The sequence below is a fragment of the Cricetulus griseus genome (genome assembly GCF_003668045.3).
Source record: "Cricetulus griseus strain 17A/GY chromosome 1 unlocalized genomic scaffold, alternate assembly CriGri-PICRH-1.0 chr1_0, whole genome shotgun sequence".
In the NCBI taxonomy this organism is placed as follows: Eukaryota; Metazoa; Chordata; class Mammalia; order Rodentia; family Cricetidae; genus Cricetulus; species Cricetulus griseus.
In genome coordinates, this window is record NW_023276806.1 from 100840298 (window position 1) to 100862869 (window position 22572).

The window sequence follows — 22572 nt, forward strand, 5'->3', positions numbered from 1 at the left end:
TAAAGGTTGAATTTAATATTCCATATGGTTCAATAATGCTTCTAAGACCAGCCCACCCCCAGAAATTGTCTACCAATCAAATTCTAAATAATCAAAGCATCACCATTTCTTTATCCTTCATGGACTGAATTTTGGATAAGATGCTTAGGTTAAAAACTGCATCTTTTGTACCTTGGTGTGGTGCCCACCACATTGGCACAGTTTTCTGATTATACATCACTAAACTCTTATGAGCCTTTATCCTGAACATATACTTTTAAGGGAATCCTTATGCATGTGGGAGTTGAAAGTCTGGAGGAGCTACAACAAGACCTTTATGTAGGCTACTCAGTCAAACAAATGCAACTGAAATGAAGCCCACAATTCTAGAAATAACACAGTGGATGACACCAGTAAGTTAAACCAGATGGCATGTTTGATAGTGCCCTATGTTGTGTCAGGGACTCTGTAGTCACCCTTTGAAAAGCCATCCCATCCTTAATATTGAAGTGGGAAGGAGGCTCTTTGATTCTGATCCATATGTTTTTAGTGTGTCATTAGCCTATTTCTTTTGAGATACTCTGCCTTACAATGAAAAATAGATGATTCTTAAATTACCCTTCCATTGACCTAAGGGTTCTTAGGTTTTAGACTTTCATTAACTTAAATAACTGATTGTATTTGCTGGTAGACTAGTTTGCCTTAGAAATGATGAAGGTTGCATAGTATATTGTGTGATGTACTTTTTACACCATGGTGTATGGATAGTCAGGTAGTCCATTTATTACCAGGTATGTTAAAGACAATCTCATGTAAGGGGTGAGATTTTCTTTTTTTTCCTTTTAATTAGAAAGAAAATTATTTTACATGTCAATCTCAGTTCCCTTTCCCGCTCATCCTCCCCTGACCCCACAACTAACACCCTACCTATCCCATACCCATGCTCTCAAGGGAGGGTGAGGCCTTCCATAGGGGGTCTTCAGTGTCTGTCTTATTCTTTGGGATAGGGGCCAACCCCTTTGTGTCTAGACTCAGGGAGTATCCCTCCATGTGGGATGGGCTCCTAAAGTCCATTCCTATGCTAGGGATAAGTACTGATCCACTACAAGAGGTCCCATAGATTATCAATGTCTCCTCACTGACACCCACATTCAGGGGGTCTGGATCAGTCCCATTCTGTTTTCCCACATATCAGTCTGGGGACCAACAGCTCTCCTTTGTTCAGGTCAGCAGTTTCTGTGGGTTTCACCAGCCTGGTGTGGACCCCTTTGAAGGGGTGAGATTTTCTAGTCTGGTTTTTAATTTCTTCAGCAGATGAAGTTAAAGGACTCAAACAAAGTTGCCAATAGAAGAAAAATGGCTACATGCTCGTAGCCTATTTGACTGAGCCTCAGCCCACGAGCTTTGTATGTGCATCAATGTAGTTGTCTGTAGAATCCCTATGTGTTAGACGCCCTCGGAACTGGCGGTAAAGGCAGTTGTGAGCCAGCAGAGGTGGGTACCGGGTACAGAATTCAGATTCACTGCAAACTCAGGAGGTACTCTTAAATGCTGAGTCATTTCTCCAGCTCTGCTCTGTGCACTTTAACAACCATCTTATTAGCTTCATGGGGAAATTTAAACTTAAATTAGTTCAAATTCTTCAGTCAGAGTATCCATGCCTCCCATACTTGGTGCTGATGTGAAGCTAATGGCCATTGCCCTGGCTGTGTAGTTATCGAGTGTTTTCAACATTGCAGGGAGTTAAGAGGACTTGTCCTGGAGTACTGAAGAACCTGTTATCCTATTTATGCTCTCACTATTACCCAGGAAAGTAGCTTTCAAACTTGTGATCCTTTTCTTAGGGGCTTGAGTGTCTGGTAAACATTGATTAGTGGCTGAATTTCAAAGCAAAAGCTGATTCACAGGTGGAGAGGAACACAGAGTTCTAGTGTGTGCTTGCACACACAATAGATAATGGTGCTGTAGATAACGGTAATGTACTGTGCATTTCACCAGGTTAGAAGGAGCCAGAATGTTATCACAGTAAATAGTTAAGCAATGAGCAGATGGTTGTGTTTACCCTGTGTAATGTAGATATTTATTGTAGCATCACCTTCATCTCTTTGCTAAGAATTTCTACAGATGTTTTATCTCCCTTCCTTCCTCAGGCTGGTAAACCCACACATACTAGGGGTTCACTTACATTTTTTAAACAATCTTTCCTTTGCAAAAAGTCTTTTTCAGCTCCCTAGATAAAGAGGAAGCTGCTTACATCTGGCTAGGGCCTATGCCATAGCCTCTGGGAATCTGCTGGGGTTCAAAGATGAAGTGACCAAGGGCAAAAGCTTTCTGCATTACATTATCACCTGTCACTACCTCTTACATTCTTGGTAAGAACAAGGTGGCCCTATCCACTCAGGGCAGGACCTTGAGCACCAGCCAGATGCCCAGAAGCTTGCTTGACCTCATTAAAATTGAGCGATCATGTTAATGTTTGGGTTTGAGGCCAAATCTCTTAAAGCTGTTTAAAGTTTCTGAGAATGTTATCACACAGGAGATTTGCCTTGTGATCTTTTCTTTGTATTTTCCAGAATATCAACTTGAATGGAAATAGACCAAGTGGGAGTTAGATCTATACTGGGATTAAATGCAAAATTTATTTGCTACAGAAAACTACGTTCAGTACTTGGCTAGTTACCTTCTTTTTATTTTTAGCTCTTTAACTCTCTCTAGAAAATAGAATACTTATTCATTATAGTTAGGTGAAACTTATAAGCTACAAAACTGAAGTACTAACTGGCAAGGATGACAAATCATGATGCCTGGTGTTTGTTTTCAAGCAGTAGAGTTGGGGTCCTGGCAACTTCTATCTACTCCGTGCTCTGCTGACTCACAGCCTGACCTGTGTTTTCATGTCCACCCCGCTGAAGGTCAAAAACTGAGTTTAGATGACAAAGGAAGTATAGTACCAGGCAACAGTGCAGTTCCTAACAGCTTTGTCAAGATCATGTGGGTCTGGTAACTGATCAGATTTCTGAAGGCTTCAAATTTTCCTGAACATAAATCAAATCTCCGTCTATAAAGCATAACACTTTTTCCTTTCAGTTTAATTATTTACTGCCGAAGGACATGCTTTCACTCTTGTATAGGCTTCAGTGAACTTCCCCGCACAGTGGTCTTGTCAGGTTGGTGCAAATGCCTCCACTAATTGGTGTCCTGCCCTGTTGTCTTCATGCTGAGTTCAGCATGAAGCCCGTTGCTCTCGAAGAACAGGCTTAGTGTGATGAAAGCGACTCTGCAGAGCACAGATGTGTGGTGCCCGAGAGTGTTTGTTCAGTCAACATGGACACTTTTCAAACACAAATAATACAGGTGGCCAGATCTGATCATTATTGTTAACTCTCATAGCTAGGGTCCTCCCTGAACTTGTGGGCATTCAGATACCCATTTCATGATTCCTGTGCTAATCACCCTACAAGGCATTATTGGCCAAAGCAAAAGACAGGAGACTAAGGACAGACACTCACTGTCTTTACCTACAATTTTCTTGGGCTTGCAATGGAGACTTTTGGGCAACAATGTTGGCCCTGTTATCATGTACCTGTATTTTAGTTTCTTTGTGTCCAAAAATTATCACTAGTGACTGTTAGTTGGTTAAGGAACATCCTTCATATATCTGAAAGGATAAAGCAATGTGACATAAGACGGATGCAGGAGAGAAGTGACAAATCTAGAGCAGATCATGACTTAAGTTTTGAAAAGCATTCTTTACAAAGATTGAAAGTAGGGGTAGATGAATGAGGCAAGCTGCGTTTGCATCATTCTGACAAAATCATCACACTTTACATTTGTACCTAACATCTAACCTTTCTGAACACACCTTTATGTTCACGGTGTGAGCTGAACTTTACAGCTGCTCCATGGAGTAGATGAATAAAGCAGATGTCGTAATCCAGAATCTCAGATGCTCAAGTTGGAGGTAGCCCACTTCTTTAGCTGTAAGCATAATGGTCTACATCAACAATTAAAGCCCCACTTCTGTGCTTTGGTGACTATAGTTGACCTTTCCAGAATTTTTCATTTATAGAAAAATAAAGAAACTTAGCTAGGCATAGTGGCAACTTCCTTTGATCCCAGATCTTGGGAAGCAGAACTGAAGGGTTGTCTTAAGTTTGAAGCTTGGTCTATATAGTAAGTACCAGTTGAGTCAGGGCTATATAATGAATACCCATCTCAAAAACCAAGGGAAACCAATTCAAAGCCTAGAACTTTGCAATATGTATTGTGTACACTAGCTTTAAGTTTTCTTGAATAAAGATCAGTTGATTTTCAATCTTCTGGCCATTTTTCTATGAAATGAGATTATAAACTTGATTTCTTCCTTATTATCAAAGATAATGCTCTTAATATTTATATATTTATATATAATCATAGATGCTCTTAATATTTATAGAGATAGAGGCAGAAGAATCTCATGTGTTCATAGTTGTGCTCGCAGGTGATGGTAGCAGGTGAGTAAAGGGGAAACATAACAAGTTGCCTGGCAGAACTCCTTAAAGATGAAAGAAACTGACTCAAACATAATTAGGAATAAATATTGAGATTAGCGTTGCAGTCTTGCATAAATCCTGTTGTGGCTGCCTCCTCCTCTTCTTCCTCCACCTCTTCTTTCCCTTTTCTTCTTCTTCCTCCTACTCAGAAAAAAATAAAAAGCACAGACATTGGGCAATTCTGGAAATTTTATCTGCATTGTGATTCCTCTCTCCAAGCAAGAAAGAGGAAGAGTCCAATGTGAATAAATTGTCATAGCTTCTTGAGCCATCTCAACCTTTCAGCAACAATCATGCAACTTCCCTCAATCTTTGTCATTAAAGCACAAGGAGAACCTCAAAAACACAATTCAAAGAACAACCATGGGCTCTCATGTTAAGAGATGTTTGGCTTTCTGGCAATGATTTTTCTGTGGAGCTAAAAATTCCTCTAAGCAAGAGGTAAACATTTATATGAGTTTTATTGGGTTTCAACACAATTATTCTATGTAGCATTTGGTGTACTGGGGTAGATGTTTTAAGATTTAAATTGCTTATAGTCATATGAGAACTGTTTCAGTGAATCAACACCTTGGTAAATAATATTTTGTTTGTAACTTCTCTCCTCACAAAAGACATCTTCTTCAGGGGACCCAGTCTGGCTGTTTTGAGTGGCATTAACCTCAAAAGGGCATTGTCCACATTCACTCATTTTCACGATAAGTCTCCCTTTAGTAGTTTGGCCAAGCCCTCTTTGTCTTGGGACACAGGGAAAAGACTTTTATTCTTGTTTGGAAATCTTGCTGATTTGCTGAATAAACCTCCAGCCTGATCTTTTTTCTTTTGTAAGTTACATAAGTCGTGCTGTGTGAACTAACATCTTGTCACTCATTGTCCTAAAGCTAGAGCCAAACTGGTGAGAAACCACCTACTGCTGAACTTCAAGCCCCTGCCAAAAAGGCAAGAGCTACATGCTGTTCTGTTGTGCCCTTGAGTGATCAAACAGTTCTGAGAGCAAACAGGAGCTTCAGCAGTGGGAATCAGAGGGCTTCAGGAGCCAAGCAGAGTGCAGAGAATCCAGGGAGGGGTTTTCTTAAGGTGAGGTGACACTTGCAAATATAGGCACATTTGTTTTGCTGTTTGGTTCAGGGCGCTTGAACACTCCCAGAGTAGGCAGACTGATGCAAATGCTGTTTAGTAGGTGGAAGAACAACAGAACACCACAGCAAGGGTGCTTTTATTTCTCACTTGCTGTTTCCTCTCCAATGTTTACACACATAGTTGCTCTTCTGGAACAATCCAAGGTATCTCAGTCTCTTTTGTGTCTTCACATACACATCACATTTGTGAATATATGTGCTCCACCACAATCACTTCCCCACTTCTAGTTAAGGTGTTCCAGTCTATCTTTTATGAAGGGGATGAAAGAATTTTCTAGAGAACTGATCTGAATAATGGAGTGAATTAGAAACAATTATTTTAAAGTCATGTTGTCATTTCAGGAATTGTTTATGTTGACTAAAACAAAATCTCAATATTGTAGGCCACGGAGAGATAATAGATTGGCAGAATTTTCTTTGCAAGATCAATAATTTAGTCAAAAGTAAATAACTTTAAATTCCTACAGTTCTTCTATTCAAAGACACAGAGCCAATATTTCCTTAATTGTCTTATACACAAAAACTTTTAGAGCAATGTTAGGTCTTGGAGATACTAAGAGGGCATAGTTGCTGATTCTAGGCACAGAATTTGTTGTTTTATATTCCTCAGAAATTGACATCATCAAAATGAGTCACAGACTTCAAAATATTGAAACAATTATTAGATTTAGTATAAGTGATGGGCTCATAGAATTGAAAATGGGGTGGGCATTAATGCATTCATAAAATAGAGTGTTTCTAATCCCCTGTCTTCAGTGTGTGAAACAGTCTGGATGGTTTATAAACAGAAGTTTATAAAAGCTGGAAGTCTGAGATTGAGGTATGATGTCATGAGTTTTAGGGAAGTATTCTCTTCTGGGATGAAGATGGCTGACGTTTTAGTCATCACACTACAACAAGAGACTATAGAGAAGTTTAAGGAACACTTTAATAAGAACATGCATTCATGCAGTGCCATACTTGGTACTGAACTACATTCCAAGGTCCTTCCTGATATCATCACTCCAGGCAGCAGGAGCTCAGCATGAATCTGAGGGATACAAATGTTGGGTGCACACTAGACCTCCTCTGCTCTTATCTTGGCTATTCCTCACTAGGTTCTTGTTTGTGGGAAGGGAATACTATTTCTTGAGCCTCTGTGGACTTATGACATGTGTTGGCCTCTTTTCCTGCCTTCTCTTTGCCCTTCATGATAATTATTAATTTATACAGTTATAAATATTAATAGATTCATGGTGACATTTCTATACATGCTTATTGTCACACTTAAGTTTGTCTGCCCCTCTTACTTTTCCATTTTCTTCCTTTCCTCTTGAATTTATTCTGTTCACTGTTTTCACTATAATGTTCTCAATTCTCTCTCTTATATATGAGGGAAAAATGCAATACTTAGTTCACTTAGTATCCAACTTAGTTCACCTAATGCGATGACCACTGGTTTCATTCATTCCACGTTTGTTCTTTATTGTGTGTTCTTGGCTCTCTTTCTTTCCTTGATCTGTGGTCTTGTATAATCAGTCACAGCTATACTTCCCCATAGTTTGTTTCCCTGTTTCTTCTTCATCAACATGTAGATTCCTTGGGTACAGACACCAATTTGTTTACGCCTGTAATACCCAGCATCCACCAGAGAACCCAGCAGAGAGCAGGTGCTTTGTAAAGGTGTACAGAATGGAAACAAGCGAATTATGAGAAGATCTATGGTTCATTTTAAATGCATTAATGTTGAATCATGAGGGTGAAGTCCTGTCATCACCAAGAAAATCCCAGAGAGTGTTTTCTTCTTTATGAGTTGCTCATCATTCACACTGCTTTACTAAATGACTTAAGTGCAGTCACTACACCTATGAGCCTAAGACCTCCAGGGGTTTTATTCTGTAGGTTATTCAGCCCCCACCTCCAAATGTGTTAACAGTGTTCGATCACTGGAAAATCCTTGTGAGTTTCTTTCCCTGTAACTGTCTTGGCTGATGTTAACAAAAGCATAATGAAGAGGGCGAGCCTGTGTGCACCTTGGCAATAATACTCATATTTGAGTCTCAGCATCTGAACAAGGGGATGGGGAGTGAAAATCTGATATACAGCCCTTAGTGTGGTGGGAAATGAATCTGGAAACCTAATAAAGTGGCTCATTTAGAGTCAATGATTTTTAAATGAGGGGCAGAGTAGCTCTTTGGAAGGCAGCAGATCAGAACTTCAAATCAAAGGGCATCCTTCATTCTTGTTTCCAAACCTGGAACCTATCAGTTTTTACCTGCCTTCTTTGCACCTGGCATATAACTGACATCTACTCATTGGGGAGTGTGGTATCTTCTCATGTGTAGCCATTCTATCCTTTGCAGTGGGTTGCAAGCTCCTCCAGAATAGTGTAATGTCAGAGAAATACTCTGTAATGTTGTAAGTCTGGTGTGAACCTCCTTGTACTTACTGGAAGCACACCAAAATTTGTTGTTTCATCCTTTGTAACATGGAAGGCAGAAGTAAATTTCAAGATGTGGAGAATGAAAATAGTTACAAATCCTTGCTTTTATGCTCTAAAAGTCAAAGGAATTCATCAATTATTTGATGTTTTCATTATCTCACTTTTAGATTTCCCAAAATGCCAACATAAGGTAGATATTTTTTCTTCTATCAAATGGTTACTCTGTCTAAAGATACAATAAATGAAATACTAAAATGTTTTTGTGACTCCTGGGTTTAATATTTGTAAATAATGTGTTGTGACTCATTTCTCAGGAAAAACAAATGCTTTAGCTTCAAAACCTGTCTGTTAAACTGAGAGACAGGTGTATTGTGTTTACAAGGGATATGACATTATAAACTCAGTCAGAACAACCCATCCAGATGTGCAGTGATCTGTATCCATGAACCCAGAGGATGCTGTCACAAGCTTTACGGGTAATTTTTGTTTTTGAGTGTTTAGACACCTTAGCAGCCAACTGGAATGGGGCCAATATCAATGACAACACACACATGAAAAAAAACATTATCTAATCAACTTCCATCAAACCAGTCAGTGGTAAATAACGCTTTCTCGAAACACTTATTACAGATAACATTTTGGTTGTTAAATTTATGATGTGTAAAGTTGCATAACTTCTTTCTTGAAAAAGTCAAGACTGCATTTTCATACCCACATCCACCCACAAACACAGTTCAAGCAGGAGAAACACTAATAAGGTCATTTAACAAAAATAAATCACACAAATTGTATTTATCAATTTTCAACATTTACTGAGAAAGACCATGCAGGGGGCATGGCCTTGCCAATTATGAAAAATGTTATCCTGAATAATTAGCAGAACGTGTTGACAAAAAAATGTCAGCATGAGAGGAGGCAGCAGGCTTTATCTACTGGTGTGTAAGAGAAATCATTTGAACCCAAAGTTTGCTAATTTAACATGTTTTCATATTGCTATAAATTGCTATTGCAAATTTGCTAAAGACAGCATGGTCTTAGAAGAAACTATTTCTGTTCTATATCATAATATGCAATATTAATTATTTGGGTGGTAGAAAACATGGCATACAGCTTCAATATATATGATTAAATATTGAGTTCATGCTTGTTGCTATAGATTCTAATTAATCCCAGAGCACATGTATAAGACATTCATTTGTCTTTAAGAAATTCATAAATAATAAATCAATAACCAAATTATTGGGTGAACTTTATTATAATAGAAACATTTTCATACATTTAATCTAGTTAGTCAGGATTCCCTATGCTAATTTCCTGTAATTTTCAAAACCCAGATTAAATAACATCTACCATATGGTGTTTTCCCTCATCTCATGTGATGATTTCTTTTCATTTGAAGACCTACATAACTTACTTTTCTGAATAACTTGTGTGGAAAGTAGTCACTTGCTATATTTTCAATTCTCTTCCTGCTCATTTCAACTGCAATTTAATCTTTAATATATCATTTCATATTCTTATATGGATATGCAGGCTCTGAGGTTAGTGATTAAATCTTTAACTTTCTTGAAGTCTACTCAGTGTTGTATATAGCTATTAGGCAAAACAAAAAGCATTAGTAATGATCAAAATTATTACATACGTATTATACAGAAAAAAGATGGTATTATTTTCTACTGCAAATTAAGCCCAACACTGATAGCAAATCATTTGAAATAAATACAATCAAGTTTTATATAAATTCACCATTATATGAACACTTTCCATCTTCATCACCCTCAAAGCTTATCCTTACACTTTATAAATATCCAACACCTTTACCACTTGCAAAGAGTTATTAAAAATGAAAGTCACCGTAGTCTCCTTAAGAGGTGAGACATGTTCTTCAAAATAATTTCACTACAATATATCCTCTGGCTTGAGGGATTTTGATTTTTGTCAGTTTGATCCCAAGGCAAAACTTGAATATTAATATAAAGAAATAAAATACAATGCCCATGATTCATGGATTGGAAGTCCTATTAGATAATGCACAGTTCCATTAAATAATGAAATAATTCAAAATTTAATATAATAAAAATATTAAAAACTAAGTCACCATGGGAGAACTGGTAGATTCCAAAGACACACATTTTATGGATTCTTAGTTTTGTGGGTCAGAAGTCCAGGATGAGTCTAGCGTTGAGCTAGCTAAACTCAAAGCACCTTGAAATCTGAGTTCTTTTCTGAAGCTCTAGGGGAGAATTCTTCTCTCTCCCAATTTCTAGAACACACTGACATTCCTTTGGCCCATTCATCCGTCTTCACAACTAGTGGCACAGAGGGTCAAATCCTCTTGCTGTCTTTATTACTCCCCTCCTTTAATAAAAGAGACACTTTGACCACAGCCAGAAATATTGTTAAATTTAGCTCTAGCATATTGGGCCAACCCAGAGAATCCAGAATTTTCTTTTTATTTCAATGTCTTATATTATTCATATCTACAAAGTCTCTTTTCCCTTATCAGGTAATGTAATCCTGGATTCCAAGGATCAGGAGATGGATGCCTTGAAGAGTCAATATCCTGTTTGTGAAGGCAATGTGTTTTACATATCTGTAAGATTAGGTACATTTTCAATGGGATGTATTTCAATGCTATTAGTAGTAATTGTAAATTTCCTACAATTATACAATATTAGAACAAGACGGGTCCATGGAGGCTGTGTGTAGTAGTCAACATTCACAATGGTTTCCAGAGGTCCTCACCTCTGGGTTCTGAGCCCTTGCACTGTCTCTTCCTAAACAGAACCATGGGGACAGTAGAATACAGTGGATCTGTGAGTAAATGACTTCTGAGAATTGGTCATTGAAACCATTGTGGCTGTCATCTTGATTTCTCAAGAAGCAGAAAACTAAGTGCTATATGAAAGGAGACTCTCAGGCATCCTTAGGAAGGTTCCTGTAAGGGGAACCTGCCAGTAGCTGGTCATGTGGTTGAACACATTGGCAGTTCCAGGCAAGGCTTTACATGGCTCCATCATGGCTGACATTGAAACTTGAACTGTACTAGAATTCCCAATCGTAACCCTTTTGGAATTCCTGACCTATAGTAATCACAATTAGGGTGAATTTTTTACACAGGAAGAGGAAGCCAATGATCTTAAGGCCCACATTTCTAACTTGTGGCCTGAGAATCACTAATTGGAAATTTTCTTTTAAAAATAACTTTAGAGAGCACTGTATGATCTATGCCTACTCAAATAAATGTCACCAAGCTTGACTCAATGTGAGTTTAACTTGTTTAACTATGGAGACTAATCAAATTACTTCCATTGCCTCCTTCATTGTCACCGGCTTTCAAGTAATGTCTATAGACAAAAGACCCTTTTCAAAATTCTGATTCAGTCTAATTTTGTTGGTTTGAAAATAAAAAATTGAGTGCTAGAGTTGTGATTTTACTCAAAGAGTCTTTATGTAAAACAGTAAAATTTAGTATATGAAACATGAAACTAGAATTTAAGCTTCCTGATTCCTATGTTCTTTAAATATGCTGAGTAAGGTTGCCTTAGGAATTTTAAATACACAGTGAGTAATGCCCATCTCTATTGACTCATTTGTACTCTTTCATTATGCCATCAGAGCAATTCTAATTGAAGTTTTTGTTTGTTTTGGTTGTTTTAGATAGGATTTTTTTTGTGTAACAGCTCTGGCTGTCCTGAAATTTGCTTTGTAGCTAGACTCAACTCAAAGAGATCTGACTGCCACATCCTCCCAAGTGCTAGGATTATAGGCATATGCCTCCACTGCCTGGTTCTAATTGAAGTTTTAATACAAGTAAAATTGTACTTTAGGAGGAAAGATAAAAGTATTCTCCTATCAGTTGTTTGCAATAAATCTTTATCTTTGTTTTTGTTTGTTTGTTTTTCGAGACAGAGTTTCTCTGTGTAACAGCCCTAGCTATCCTAGAACTATCTCTATAGACAAAGCTGGCTTCAAACTCACGGAGATCTGCCTGCCTCTGCCTCTGCCTCTGCCTCTGCCTCTGCCTCTGCCTCTGCCTCTGCCTCTGCCTCTGCCTCTGCCTCTGCCCTCCCAAGTGCTGGGATTAAAGGTGTGAGCCAGCACTGGCCAGCTGCTTGCAATAAATCTTAAATTATTTGAGATATCTATGGAAACCATGCAAGAAGAAAGAAGCAGGTTACTGTTGAGGAATATAGTATTTACTTATTTTGTTCATTACCTTTCCAGTGCTGCGACAAAATACTGAACAAAGGCAACATGAGGAGGAAAGAGCTTGTTTTGGCTTACAGTTTGAAGAGGGAGTGTATGGCAACAGGACCCGGAGATTGTTGGTCACATTGTATCGACAGTCAGGAAGCAGGGAGAGAGAATGCTATGTTCAGCTCCCTTTCCCTTTTTTTATTGAATAGTACCCACACCAAATGGTTCTTCCCACATCAATTAACCCACAGACCTTCCTTCACAGACATTCCCAGAAATTTGTCTCCTAGATGGCTCTAGATACTGTCAAGTTGACAAATAAGATTAATCATGACACTTCCTCAGTAGAAGTCTGTCATCCTCACAATTTTTAGTAGTCACATATTTACGCTCCCGTCGTTATCATCCCCCTATGAGATGGGAAGCCTGTAGTTGTTAAGGGTACTTTTCCTCTAATGTACACTTCCTCATCTAGATATCTAGTATAAGAGATCCCATAGTCTGTAGCCACTACTAGCCTGTTTTATGTATCATGAGCAAGCATCTCCTTGGGATCTCCCTTTTGTGCCAGATATGCCAGGATGCCAGGGCCCACACAGTAAGTCCCAAAGATCTCCAGATGACTTTTGTGTGTGTGTGTGTGTGTGTGTGTGTGTGTGTGTGTGTGTGTGTGTGTGTGTCATGCAGACAAATCCTCCAAACAGCTTGTAGTATAAGTTAAAGCTATGGTTGAAAGAAGGGGAATATCATTAGAGACAGGGCCTGACTTGTGGTACCTCAGATATTACACAGAAAACTTTGGATGAACATATTTCAAATTAGAACCAAGCCTGCCAACTTGTGATGAAAGTATTTTTCCCCATGTAAATGGATACAATACATTGTGTTAAATCGTTTTTGCTGGGGTTCTAACTTTTACTTATTTATACACATGGTGTATGAACCCCCACTTGTTGTCTTGTCCTTATCAGGCTGCATTCCTAATAGGTTGGCCCAGAATTCCTTGTATATAGATACATATACACACTCCATTAAAGATGCCCAGGGTGAGTGAAGGAGCAGTGTGTGGTGGGGCTATGGTGAAAACCATTTCCCAGGATTGCCCTTCCTCTTGTACCTTTCATTCTTTATGCTAATAACATTGGTTCTTTGGTACATGGAATTACTTTTAGACATTACATATGCCAAGAACTTATTAGATAATTTTAGAAGGATTTGAAAAGTATTACTACTTATAATTATCTAACAACAGTTACAGTCCTGGGATGGACTTCTTGTATAGCTAGATTCTAAGATAGTTAAATGTTAACATATTTCAGTTCTTTTCTTTAAAAAAAAATGGGAAGTGGTAGCTCACACACCTTTACACCTAGGAGGCAGAGACAGGTGGATCGCTGTGAGTCTGTGGCCAGTGTGGTCTACACAGTAAGTTCCGGGACAACTAAGGCTACATGGAGAAACCCTGTCTTTAAAAAAACAAAGCAAAAAAAATCATTTTAGTCCAACGACTGACCCAGGAATGAGGTGAGTGAGCCTCTGCCCTTACCCAACCCCTACCCAAACCATCACTCACCCTGACCACCCCGGGCCTGAGCCCACCTGCTTGGGGTAGACACGCACAGACAAGGAGGAGCTCCCTGAATCTGGAAACACCCCACTCTTCCATTTCTTTCCACCAACCGATCCACAACGAGTGAGGAGACTACCAGGAGAGGCAAGACCATCCACAGTTGTGGACATTGAATTCCTGGCTCCCACACACTACTGGGTCACAAGAGGAGATAGAGAGACCCCACCTGCACCCACTAAAAGAAGATATGGGAAGAAGACAGAATAAGAGTTCACTCAACAACAGAAAGACCAATATGACACCACCAGAATCTAGGGACTCCACTCCAGCAAGATCTGAAAAGCCCAACACAGAGCATGAAGATGAGATGGACCTCAAAAATTATCTCAGCAAGATGATAGAGACCTTTAAAGAGGAAACAAGAAAATCCCTTAAAGAAATAGAAGAAAAAGCAAACAAAAAATTAAACGAAATGGAGGAAAAGACAAACCAAAAAATTCAAGAAATAAACAAATCTCTTAAAGAATCTAAAGAAACCCAAGAAAAAACATCCAAACAAGTGAAGGAAGTTCTTGAAACAGTTCAAAGCATGAAAGCTGAAATAGACACAATAAAGAAAACACAGAATGAGGCGATGCTGGAAATGGAAAGGCTGAATAAATGATCAGGAACTAAAGATGTGAGTATAACCAACAGAATTCAAGAGATGGAAGAGAGAATGTCAGCTATTGAATGAAGACTCGCTAGAGGATATACATTCATCAACCAAAGAAAACCTCAAGTCCAACAAATCCCTAACACAAAATATCCAGGAAATATGGGACACTGTGAAAAGACTAAACCTAAGAATAATAGGTATAGAAGAAGGTGAAGAAACACTGCTCAAAGGTAAAGAAAACATATTCAACAAAATCATAGAAGAAAACTTCCCCAACCTACAGATGGATATGCCTAGGAAAGTACAAGAGGCTTATAGGACACCAAACAGACTGAACCACAAAAAGAAGTCCCCCCGACACATAATAATCAAAACACCATATCTACAGAATAAAGAGAAAATATTAAGAGCAGCAAAGGACAAAGGCCAAGTAACATATAAAGGCAAACCAATCAGAATCACACCCGACTTCTCAATGGAAACTCTGAAAGCCAGAAGGTCTTGGATAGATACCCTACAAGCACTAAGGGAGCATGGATGTCAACCCAGACTAGTGTACCCAGCAAAACTTTCAGTCACTATAGATGGAGAAAACAAGATATTCCATGACAAAAACAGATTTAAACAATACATATCCACAAATCCAGCAATACAGAAGGTTCTGGAAGGAAAACTCCAACCCAACAAACATAACTACACTCACAAAAACACAGGCAATAGATAATCTAATTTTACCAAACACAAAAACAAACAGGAGGGCAAAATCCACACACAATGACACCACCAACAATAAATCCAAAGCAAACAAGAACCAATGAACAATGGACATTAATATCCCTAAATGTCAAAGGTCTTAACTTACCCATAAAAAGACATAGGCTAACAGAATGGATACGAAGACAGAATCCATCCTTCTGCTGTGTACAAGAAACACACCTCAACTTCAAAGACAGGCGATACCTCAGAGTAAAAGGATGGGAAAAGATTTTCCAATCAAATGGGCTCAAGAAACAAGCTGGTATAGCAATCCTAATATATAACAAATTAGATGTTAAACTAAAATCAATCAGAAGAGATGAAGAAGGGCATTTCATACTCATCACAGGAAAAGTCTATCTTTATGAAGTCTCAATCCTGAACATCTTTGTCCCAAATATGAAGGCACCCCCATTTGTAAAAGAAACATAACTGAAGCTCAAACCACACATAAAACCACACACACTTAGAGTAGGAGACTTCAACACCCCGCTTACACCACTAGACAGGAAGAAACAAAGGATCTGACAGAAGTTATGACCCAACTGTATTTAACAGATATCTATAGAACATTCCATCCAAACACAAAAGAATATACCTTCTTCTCAGCGCCACATGGAACCTTCTCAAAAATTGACCACATAGTTGGCAGCAAAGCAAACCTCCACAGGTACAAAAGTATTGAAATAACCCCCTGTATCTTATCAGACCACCATGCATTAAAGCTAGAATTCAACAGCAATATGAATTGCAGAAAACCTACATTTGCGTGGAAAATGAATAACTCCCAATTGCACCATTCCTGGGTTGAGGAAGAAATAAAAAAAGAAATTAAAGACTTCCTAGAATTTAATGAGAATGTAGACACAACATACCCGAACTTATGGGACACCCTGAAAGCAGTGCTAAGAGGGAAGTTCATAGCACTAAGTGCTCACATGAAGAAACTGGAGGAAAGTCACATTAGAGAATTGACAGAACATCTGAAAGCTTTAGAGCAAAAAGAAGCAAACTCACCTAGGAGGAGTAGATGCCAGGAAATAATCAACCTGAGAGCCGAAATCAACAAAGTAGAAACTAGGAAAACAGTATAAAGAAGCAATGAAACAAAGAGTTGGTTCTTTGAGAAGATAAACAAGTTAGACAAACCTCTAGCAAAACTAACTAAAAGACAGAGAGAGCATGCTAATTAACAAAATCAGAAATGAAAAGGGGGATATAACAACGGACACTGAGGAAATCCAGAGAATCTTCAGGTCATACTTTGAAAACCTGTACTCCACAAAATTGGAAAATCTAAAGGACATGGACAGCTTTCTGGATAAATATCACTTTCCAAAATTAAACCAAGATCAGATAAACAGTTTAAATCCACCTATAACCCCTAATGAAATAGAAGCAGTCATCAAAAGCCTCCCAACCAAAAAAGCCCAGGGCCAAATGGCTTCATTGCAGAATTCTACCAGAAATTCAAACAACAGCTAATTCCAGCACTCCTCAAACTGTTCCTCACAATAGAAGCAGATGGGATATTGCCAAACTCTTTCTACGAGGCTACAATCACTTTGATACCCAAGCCACACAAAGATATGACTGAGAAAGAGAACTACAGACCTATATCCCTCATGATCATCGATGCTAAAATACTCAATAAAATATTGGCGAACCGAATCCAAGAACATATCAGAAAAATCATCCACCATGATCAAGTAGGCTTCATCCCAGGGCTGCAAGGATGGTTCAACATACGAATATCCATCAATGTAATCCACAATGTAAACAAACTGAAAACGGAAAAACCACATGATCATCTCATTAGACACTGAAAAAGCCTTTGACAAAATCCAACATCACTTCATGATAAAGATCTTGGAGAGAACAGGAATAACAGGAACATATCTAAACATGATAAATGCAATATAAACCAAAACATTAGCCAACATCAAACTAAATGGAGAGAAACTCAAAGCGTTTCCTTTAAAATCAGGAACAAGACAAGGCTGTCCACTCTCTCCATATCTCTTCAATATTGTATTTGAGTTCCAGCTAGAGCAATAAGACAAGAAAAGGAGATCAAAGGGATACAAATTGGAAAGGACGAAGTCAAACTTTCACTATTTGCAGATGACATGATAGTCTACATTAGTGACCCGAAAAACTCTACCAGGGAACTCCTACGGCTGATAAACACCTTCAGCAAGGTAGCAGGATACAAAATTAGCTAAAATTAACTAAAAATTAACTAAAAATCATATATATACATATACATATACAAATGATAAATCCAATGAGAAAGAAATCAGGGAAACATCACCTTTCACAATACCCACAAGCAACATAAAATATCTTGGGGTAATACTAACCAAAAAAGTGAAAGACCTGTACAATAAGAACTTTGAGACTTTAAGGAAAGAAATTAAAGAAGATACCCGAAAATGGAAAGATCTCCCATGCTCTTGGATAGGTAGAATTAACATAGTAAAAATGGCAATCCTGCCAAAAGCAATCTACAGATTCAATGCAATCCCCATCAAAATCCCAACACAGTTTTTCAAAGACATTGAAGGAACATTACTCAACTTTATATGGAAAAATAAAAAACCCAGGATAGCCAAAACAACTCTTTACACTAAAGGAACTTCTGGAGGCATCACCATCCCCTACTTCAAGCTCTACTACAGAGCCATAGTTCTGAAAACAGCTTGGTATTGGCACAAAAATAGACAGATAGACCAATGGAATCAAATTGAAAACCCTGATATTAACCCAAGCACCTTTGAACACCTTATTTTTGATAAAGGTGCTAAATCTATACAATGGAAAAAAGATAGCATCTTCAACAAATGGTGCTGGCACAATTGGATTCGGACATGCAGAAAATTGCAGATAGATCCATATCTGTCACCATGCACAAAACTTAAGTGCAAATGGATCAAAGATCTCAGCATAAATCCAACCACACTGAATCTTCTAGAAGAGAAAGTGGGAATTACCCTTGAACAAATTGGCACAGGAGACTACTTCCTGAACATTACGCCAGTAGCACAGACATTGAGATCTGCAATTAATAAATGGGACCTCCTGAAACTGAGAAGCTTGTGCAAGGCAAAGGAAACAGTCAGTAAGACAAAACAATCACCCACAGAATGGAAAAGATCTTCACCAATCCCACATCTGACAGAGGACTGATTTCCAAAATATATAAGGAGCTCAAGAAGCTAGCCACCAAAACACCAAACAATGAAAATAAAAAGTGGGGTACAGAACTAACTAGAGAATTCTCAACAGAGGAATCTGAAATGGCTGAAAGACTTAAGAAAGTGCTCAAAATCCTTGGCCATCAGGGAAATGCAACTCAAAACAACTCTGAGATACCACCTCACACCTGTCAGAATGGCTAAAATCAAAAATACCAATGACAATCTATGATGGAGAGGATGTGGAGAAAAAGGAACACTCCTCCATTGCGAACTTGTAAGACCACTCTGGAAATCAGTATGGCAGTTGCTCAGAAAAATGGGAATCAGTCTGCCTCAAGATCCAGCCATTCCTGTCTTGGGTATATACCCAAATAGTGCATGTTCATACAACAAGGACATTATGTTCAACCATGTTCATAGTAGCATTGTTTGTAATAGCCAGAAACTGGAAGCAACCTAGATGCCCCTCAACTGAAGAATGGATTGAGAAAATGTGATACATTTATACAATGGAGTACTACTCAGCAGAAAAAAAGCAATGGAATCTTGAAATTCACAGGCAAATGGATGGAACTAGAAGAAACCATCCTGAGTGAGGTAACCCAGTCACAAAAAGACAAACATGGTATGTACTCACTCATATATGAATTTTAGACATAGAGCAAAGGATTACCAGCCTATAATCCTCTTCACCAAAGAAACTAGGAAACATGAAGGACTCTAAGGGATAAATGGTCCCCAGGAATGGGAAGTGGCATGAACTCCTGAGCTAATCGGTAGCATGAGGGTAGGGGAGAGGGAGCTGCCACAAGAGCAAGAGAAGAGGAGTAGAGGAGAGGAAATGGAGGAGCAGAAATATTGAGTTGGGGGAAGAATAGAGGAGAGAGAGCAGGATGAGAGATACCATATCAGAGGGAGCCACTATAGGTCCGAGAAGAGATCTGGAACTAGGGAGATCTCCAGAGACCTACAAGGATGACGCGATCTGACAATCCAGGAAATGTCTTCACCTCCCTAGTTCTAGGATTAAGGGCATGTCATCCCAAGTGCTGGTATTAAAGGTATGAACTCTGTTACTCTTTTAGACTGATACACTCTCATGTAGCCCAGAGTGGCCTTGAACTCATAGAGTTCCATCTGCCTCTGTCTCCTGAGTGCTGGAATTAAAGGTGTGTGCCAACACTGCCTGGCCTCTATGACTGTGGCTAGCTTTGTACTGTGATCTCCAGGTAAGCTTTATTAGATCATAAACAAAATAGCACCTCAGAGATTCACCTGCCTCTGCTTCCCAAGGGCTTAAAGATACTGAAGGTATAGTTACATCTGACTTAAGATATTTAAGTCATTAACAATCTCCTTTGTCTACTTCCCTCAGCCCAGCATTTATTAAATTTATTAAGGATGAATAATAGATACCAACTTTGCATTATTTATAAACAAAAATCTCAGAGCTGGAGAGTTGACTCTGTGGTTGAGAGCCATTGGTACTCTGGTAGAGAACCCTGGTTTGGTTCTGAACACTTGCATGATGTCTTACAACCATCTGTAATCCAGTTCTATGGGCATCACAAGATCTCTTCTGGCCTCTAAAGGCACAAGGCACATAAGTGGTATGTGTACATACATGCAGGCAAACACTCATACACATAAAATAATATAAACAAATGTTGAAAAAGTACATAGGCAGCTTTCCCTAAGAGCTAAAACGTACCTGTGAGGTGGGCTCCTGCAAGAGTAGGCTTATCAAGTCTTTGAAGGACTCTAAAGCAAAACATAAGTAAAGTGTGGGGGATCCATGCCCTGAGCTTGCCTCCATTTATTACTGGAGTCAATTAGACAATAACACTTAAGGTCCTTTGACATATTGTTTCAGTAGTGTTGTGGTTTGAATGTGAGATGTCCCCCAGGAGCTCATGTTTTTGGACATTTGACTCCCAGATGCTGGTGGTTTGTGAAGGCTGTGGAAACAGCAGGAGGTGGAGCCTTGTTGGAGAAAGTGGGTCACTGGGTCTGGAGGGCCTTGAAGCTTTCCAGCCAACTTCACTTCTTCTCTCTTTTTGCCTCTCAGCTGTGGAAATGGTGTGGCTACCTATGTCATGATCTCGCTGCCATGCCTTTTCTGGCATGATGGGCTGTTTACTATCTGAGAGTCAAAATAAGCCTTTCCTCCATTAGAGGGCTTCTTGTCAGGTATGTTATCATGGCAATGAAATCTTAACTAATGAAAATAAACAGATATAGCACAAACACTATCAGAGAAATGGAATGATTTGATAATTGAAAAAAAAGAGTTTTCACTTTAAGTTCTTTCTAGAAGAAATTCTGTGTTTCAGATGGTTCTAATAATGGTTGGATCTTGTCTGCTTGGTACCCTTTTCTCACTTTTGACTTTCCTTGGTTTTTATATTTAGCACTGGTTTCAGTCTTTGATTTTGTTGTTGTTTTCCACTCTTGAAAGGTGCTTCATCCAGGACCAAGTTGTCGCAAAGTGAAGTCAATAAATTTATACTGAGCATCAGAATTGGAAGGCAGAGAGAAAAGCACAACCAATTCTTCCCAAGCAGTTGAACTTTCACAAAGACAACAAGTCTGTTGCCTGTTTTTTTTATTGTTTGTTTAAATTATCTGATCACAATAATAACTCAAGATCACTTTGGTATTTACTGTGAATAAAATGATAGGAAGATGTGTTTTTGTCTTGAGGCAGGAAGAGAGACTAGAAAATCAGTTGTCCTACCATTTGATCTTTCAAGTAAAGAGTTCTTATAGTTACTGATTTTCCTGTTGATATTTAATATGCTTTTATTACTCTGAGGTAAACTGAATAATGTTAAACAAAGGGGGGCACCATGGTTTGAATAAATGCACAACAAGCCAGTGTATTGTAGGTTTATTCTTCTAATGGTGCTACTGATAGGGACTGAGAACTTTAAGAGTCAGAGCCTAAAAGTCAGTAGAAGTTAGACTACTGGTGGAGTGTTCTGGAACTGAGTATTAAGACTTTGGGACCTTCGCCTCTATTGGGCTAACTATCTGCCCTGAGGGAACAAACCTCCTATATCACATGTTCCTACATACAGTGAGCCTCCTACAGGCCCAAAGCAACAGTGCTAAGTGAAACTGAACTGGAAACTCAGACAGTGAACCAAAATTATTCTTTTCTTCTTTGTTTATTTTGTCATCATGATATAAAGCTCCTCAATACAAGGGTTCAATATATGAGTTATCAGAGGATCAATGGTGATGTGACATGGGACAACTCTTACAACCTGATCTTTGGTCATCTTCTTGTCCTTACCCATCCACTATTTCAATGTAGATATTATGCCTAGATCATTGTCTTTACAGAGAACATGAAATGAAGCTGGTCTTAATCGACTGTGACCCACTAAGCCTATGTGTGGGCACTGATGACCATGAAACAGTCTCCAGCATTAGCTATTAGGGCTTTTGATCTGAAGGACTTGCACAATCCATGAATAGTCTGTGTTCTATAGTATGTATGTGTTGACTTGTTATTGTTAATAATTCTTAATCATGTCGTGAGTCTGAGTACAGTTTCTGTAAGTTTACTTTTAAGCTCTTCGAGTTCAACTTTTATATTTCATTTGCATTTCTACCACTGTCTCATATTTTTCCATTCTTAGCAGAAATGAAACATACCATTCTACTATTCTTAGTGGAAATTAAACTTGCATTGAAGCACACTTGAGTAATATCAAATTGGTCCTGCATCAACCTTATGAAAGAATATGGAATATATATGGTTAAGATGGAAATTCTTTCAGAATAAGTGAAGTTAATTTCATAGCCATGTCTTAATAAGTGAGCCTTGAATTTTCCTATTTTATCAAAAGGATTTCTGTGATGTATATTAAAATTCTTAAATTAAAACTTTCATATTAATAACACAGACTTGCTATGAGTTCTACTCACAGAAAGACTGGCAAGCAAATGGTTCTTGCATTTTTATATAGTAAAAAAAGAAGTAGATTATATGAAGTTTCAGGTTGAAAAAAATCACAAAAAGGGCATTACAAAGGTCAAGAATAGTTTTCTTAGCTTTATACTTACAAAATAAATTTCAACAATCAGTTTTAATTTAGTTAATTTTTT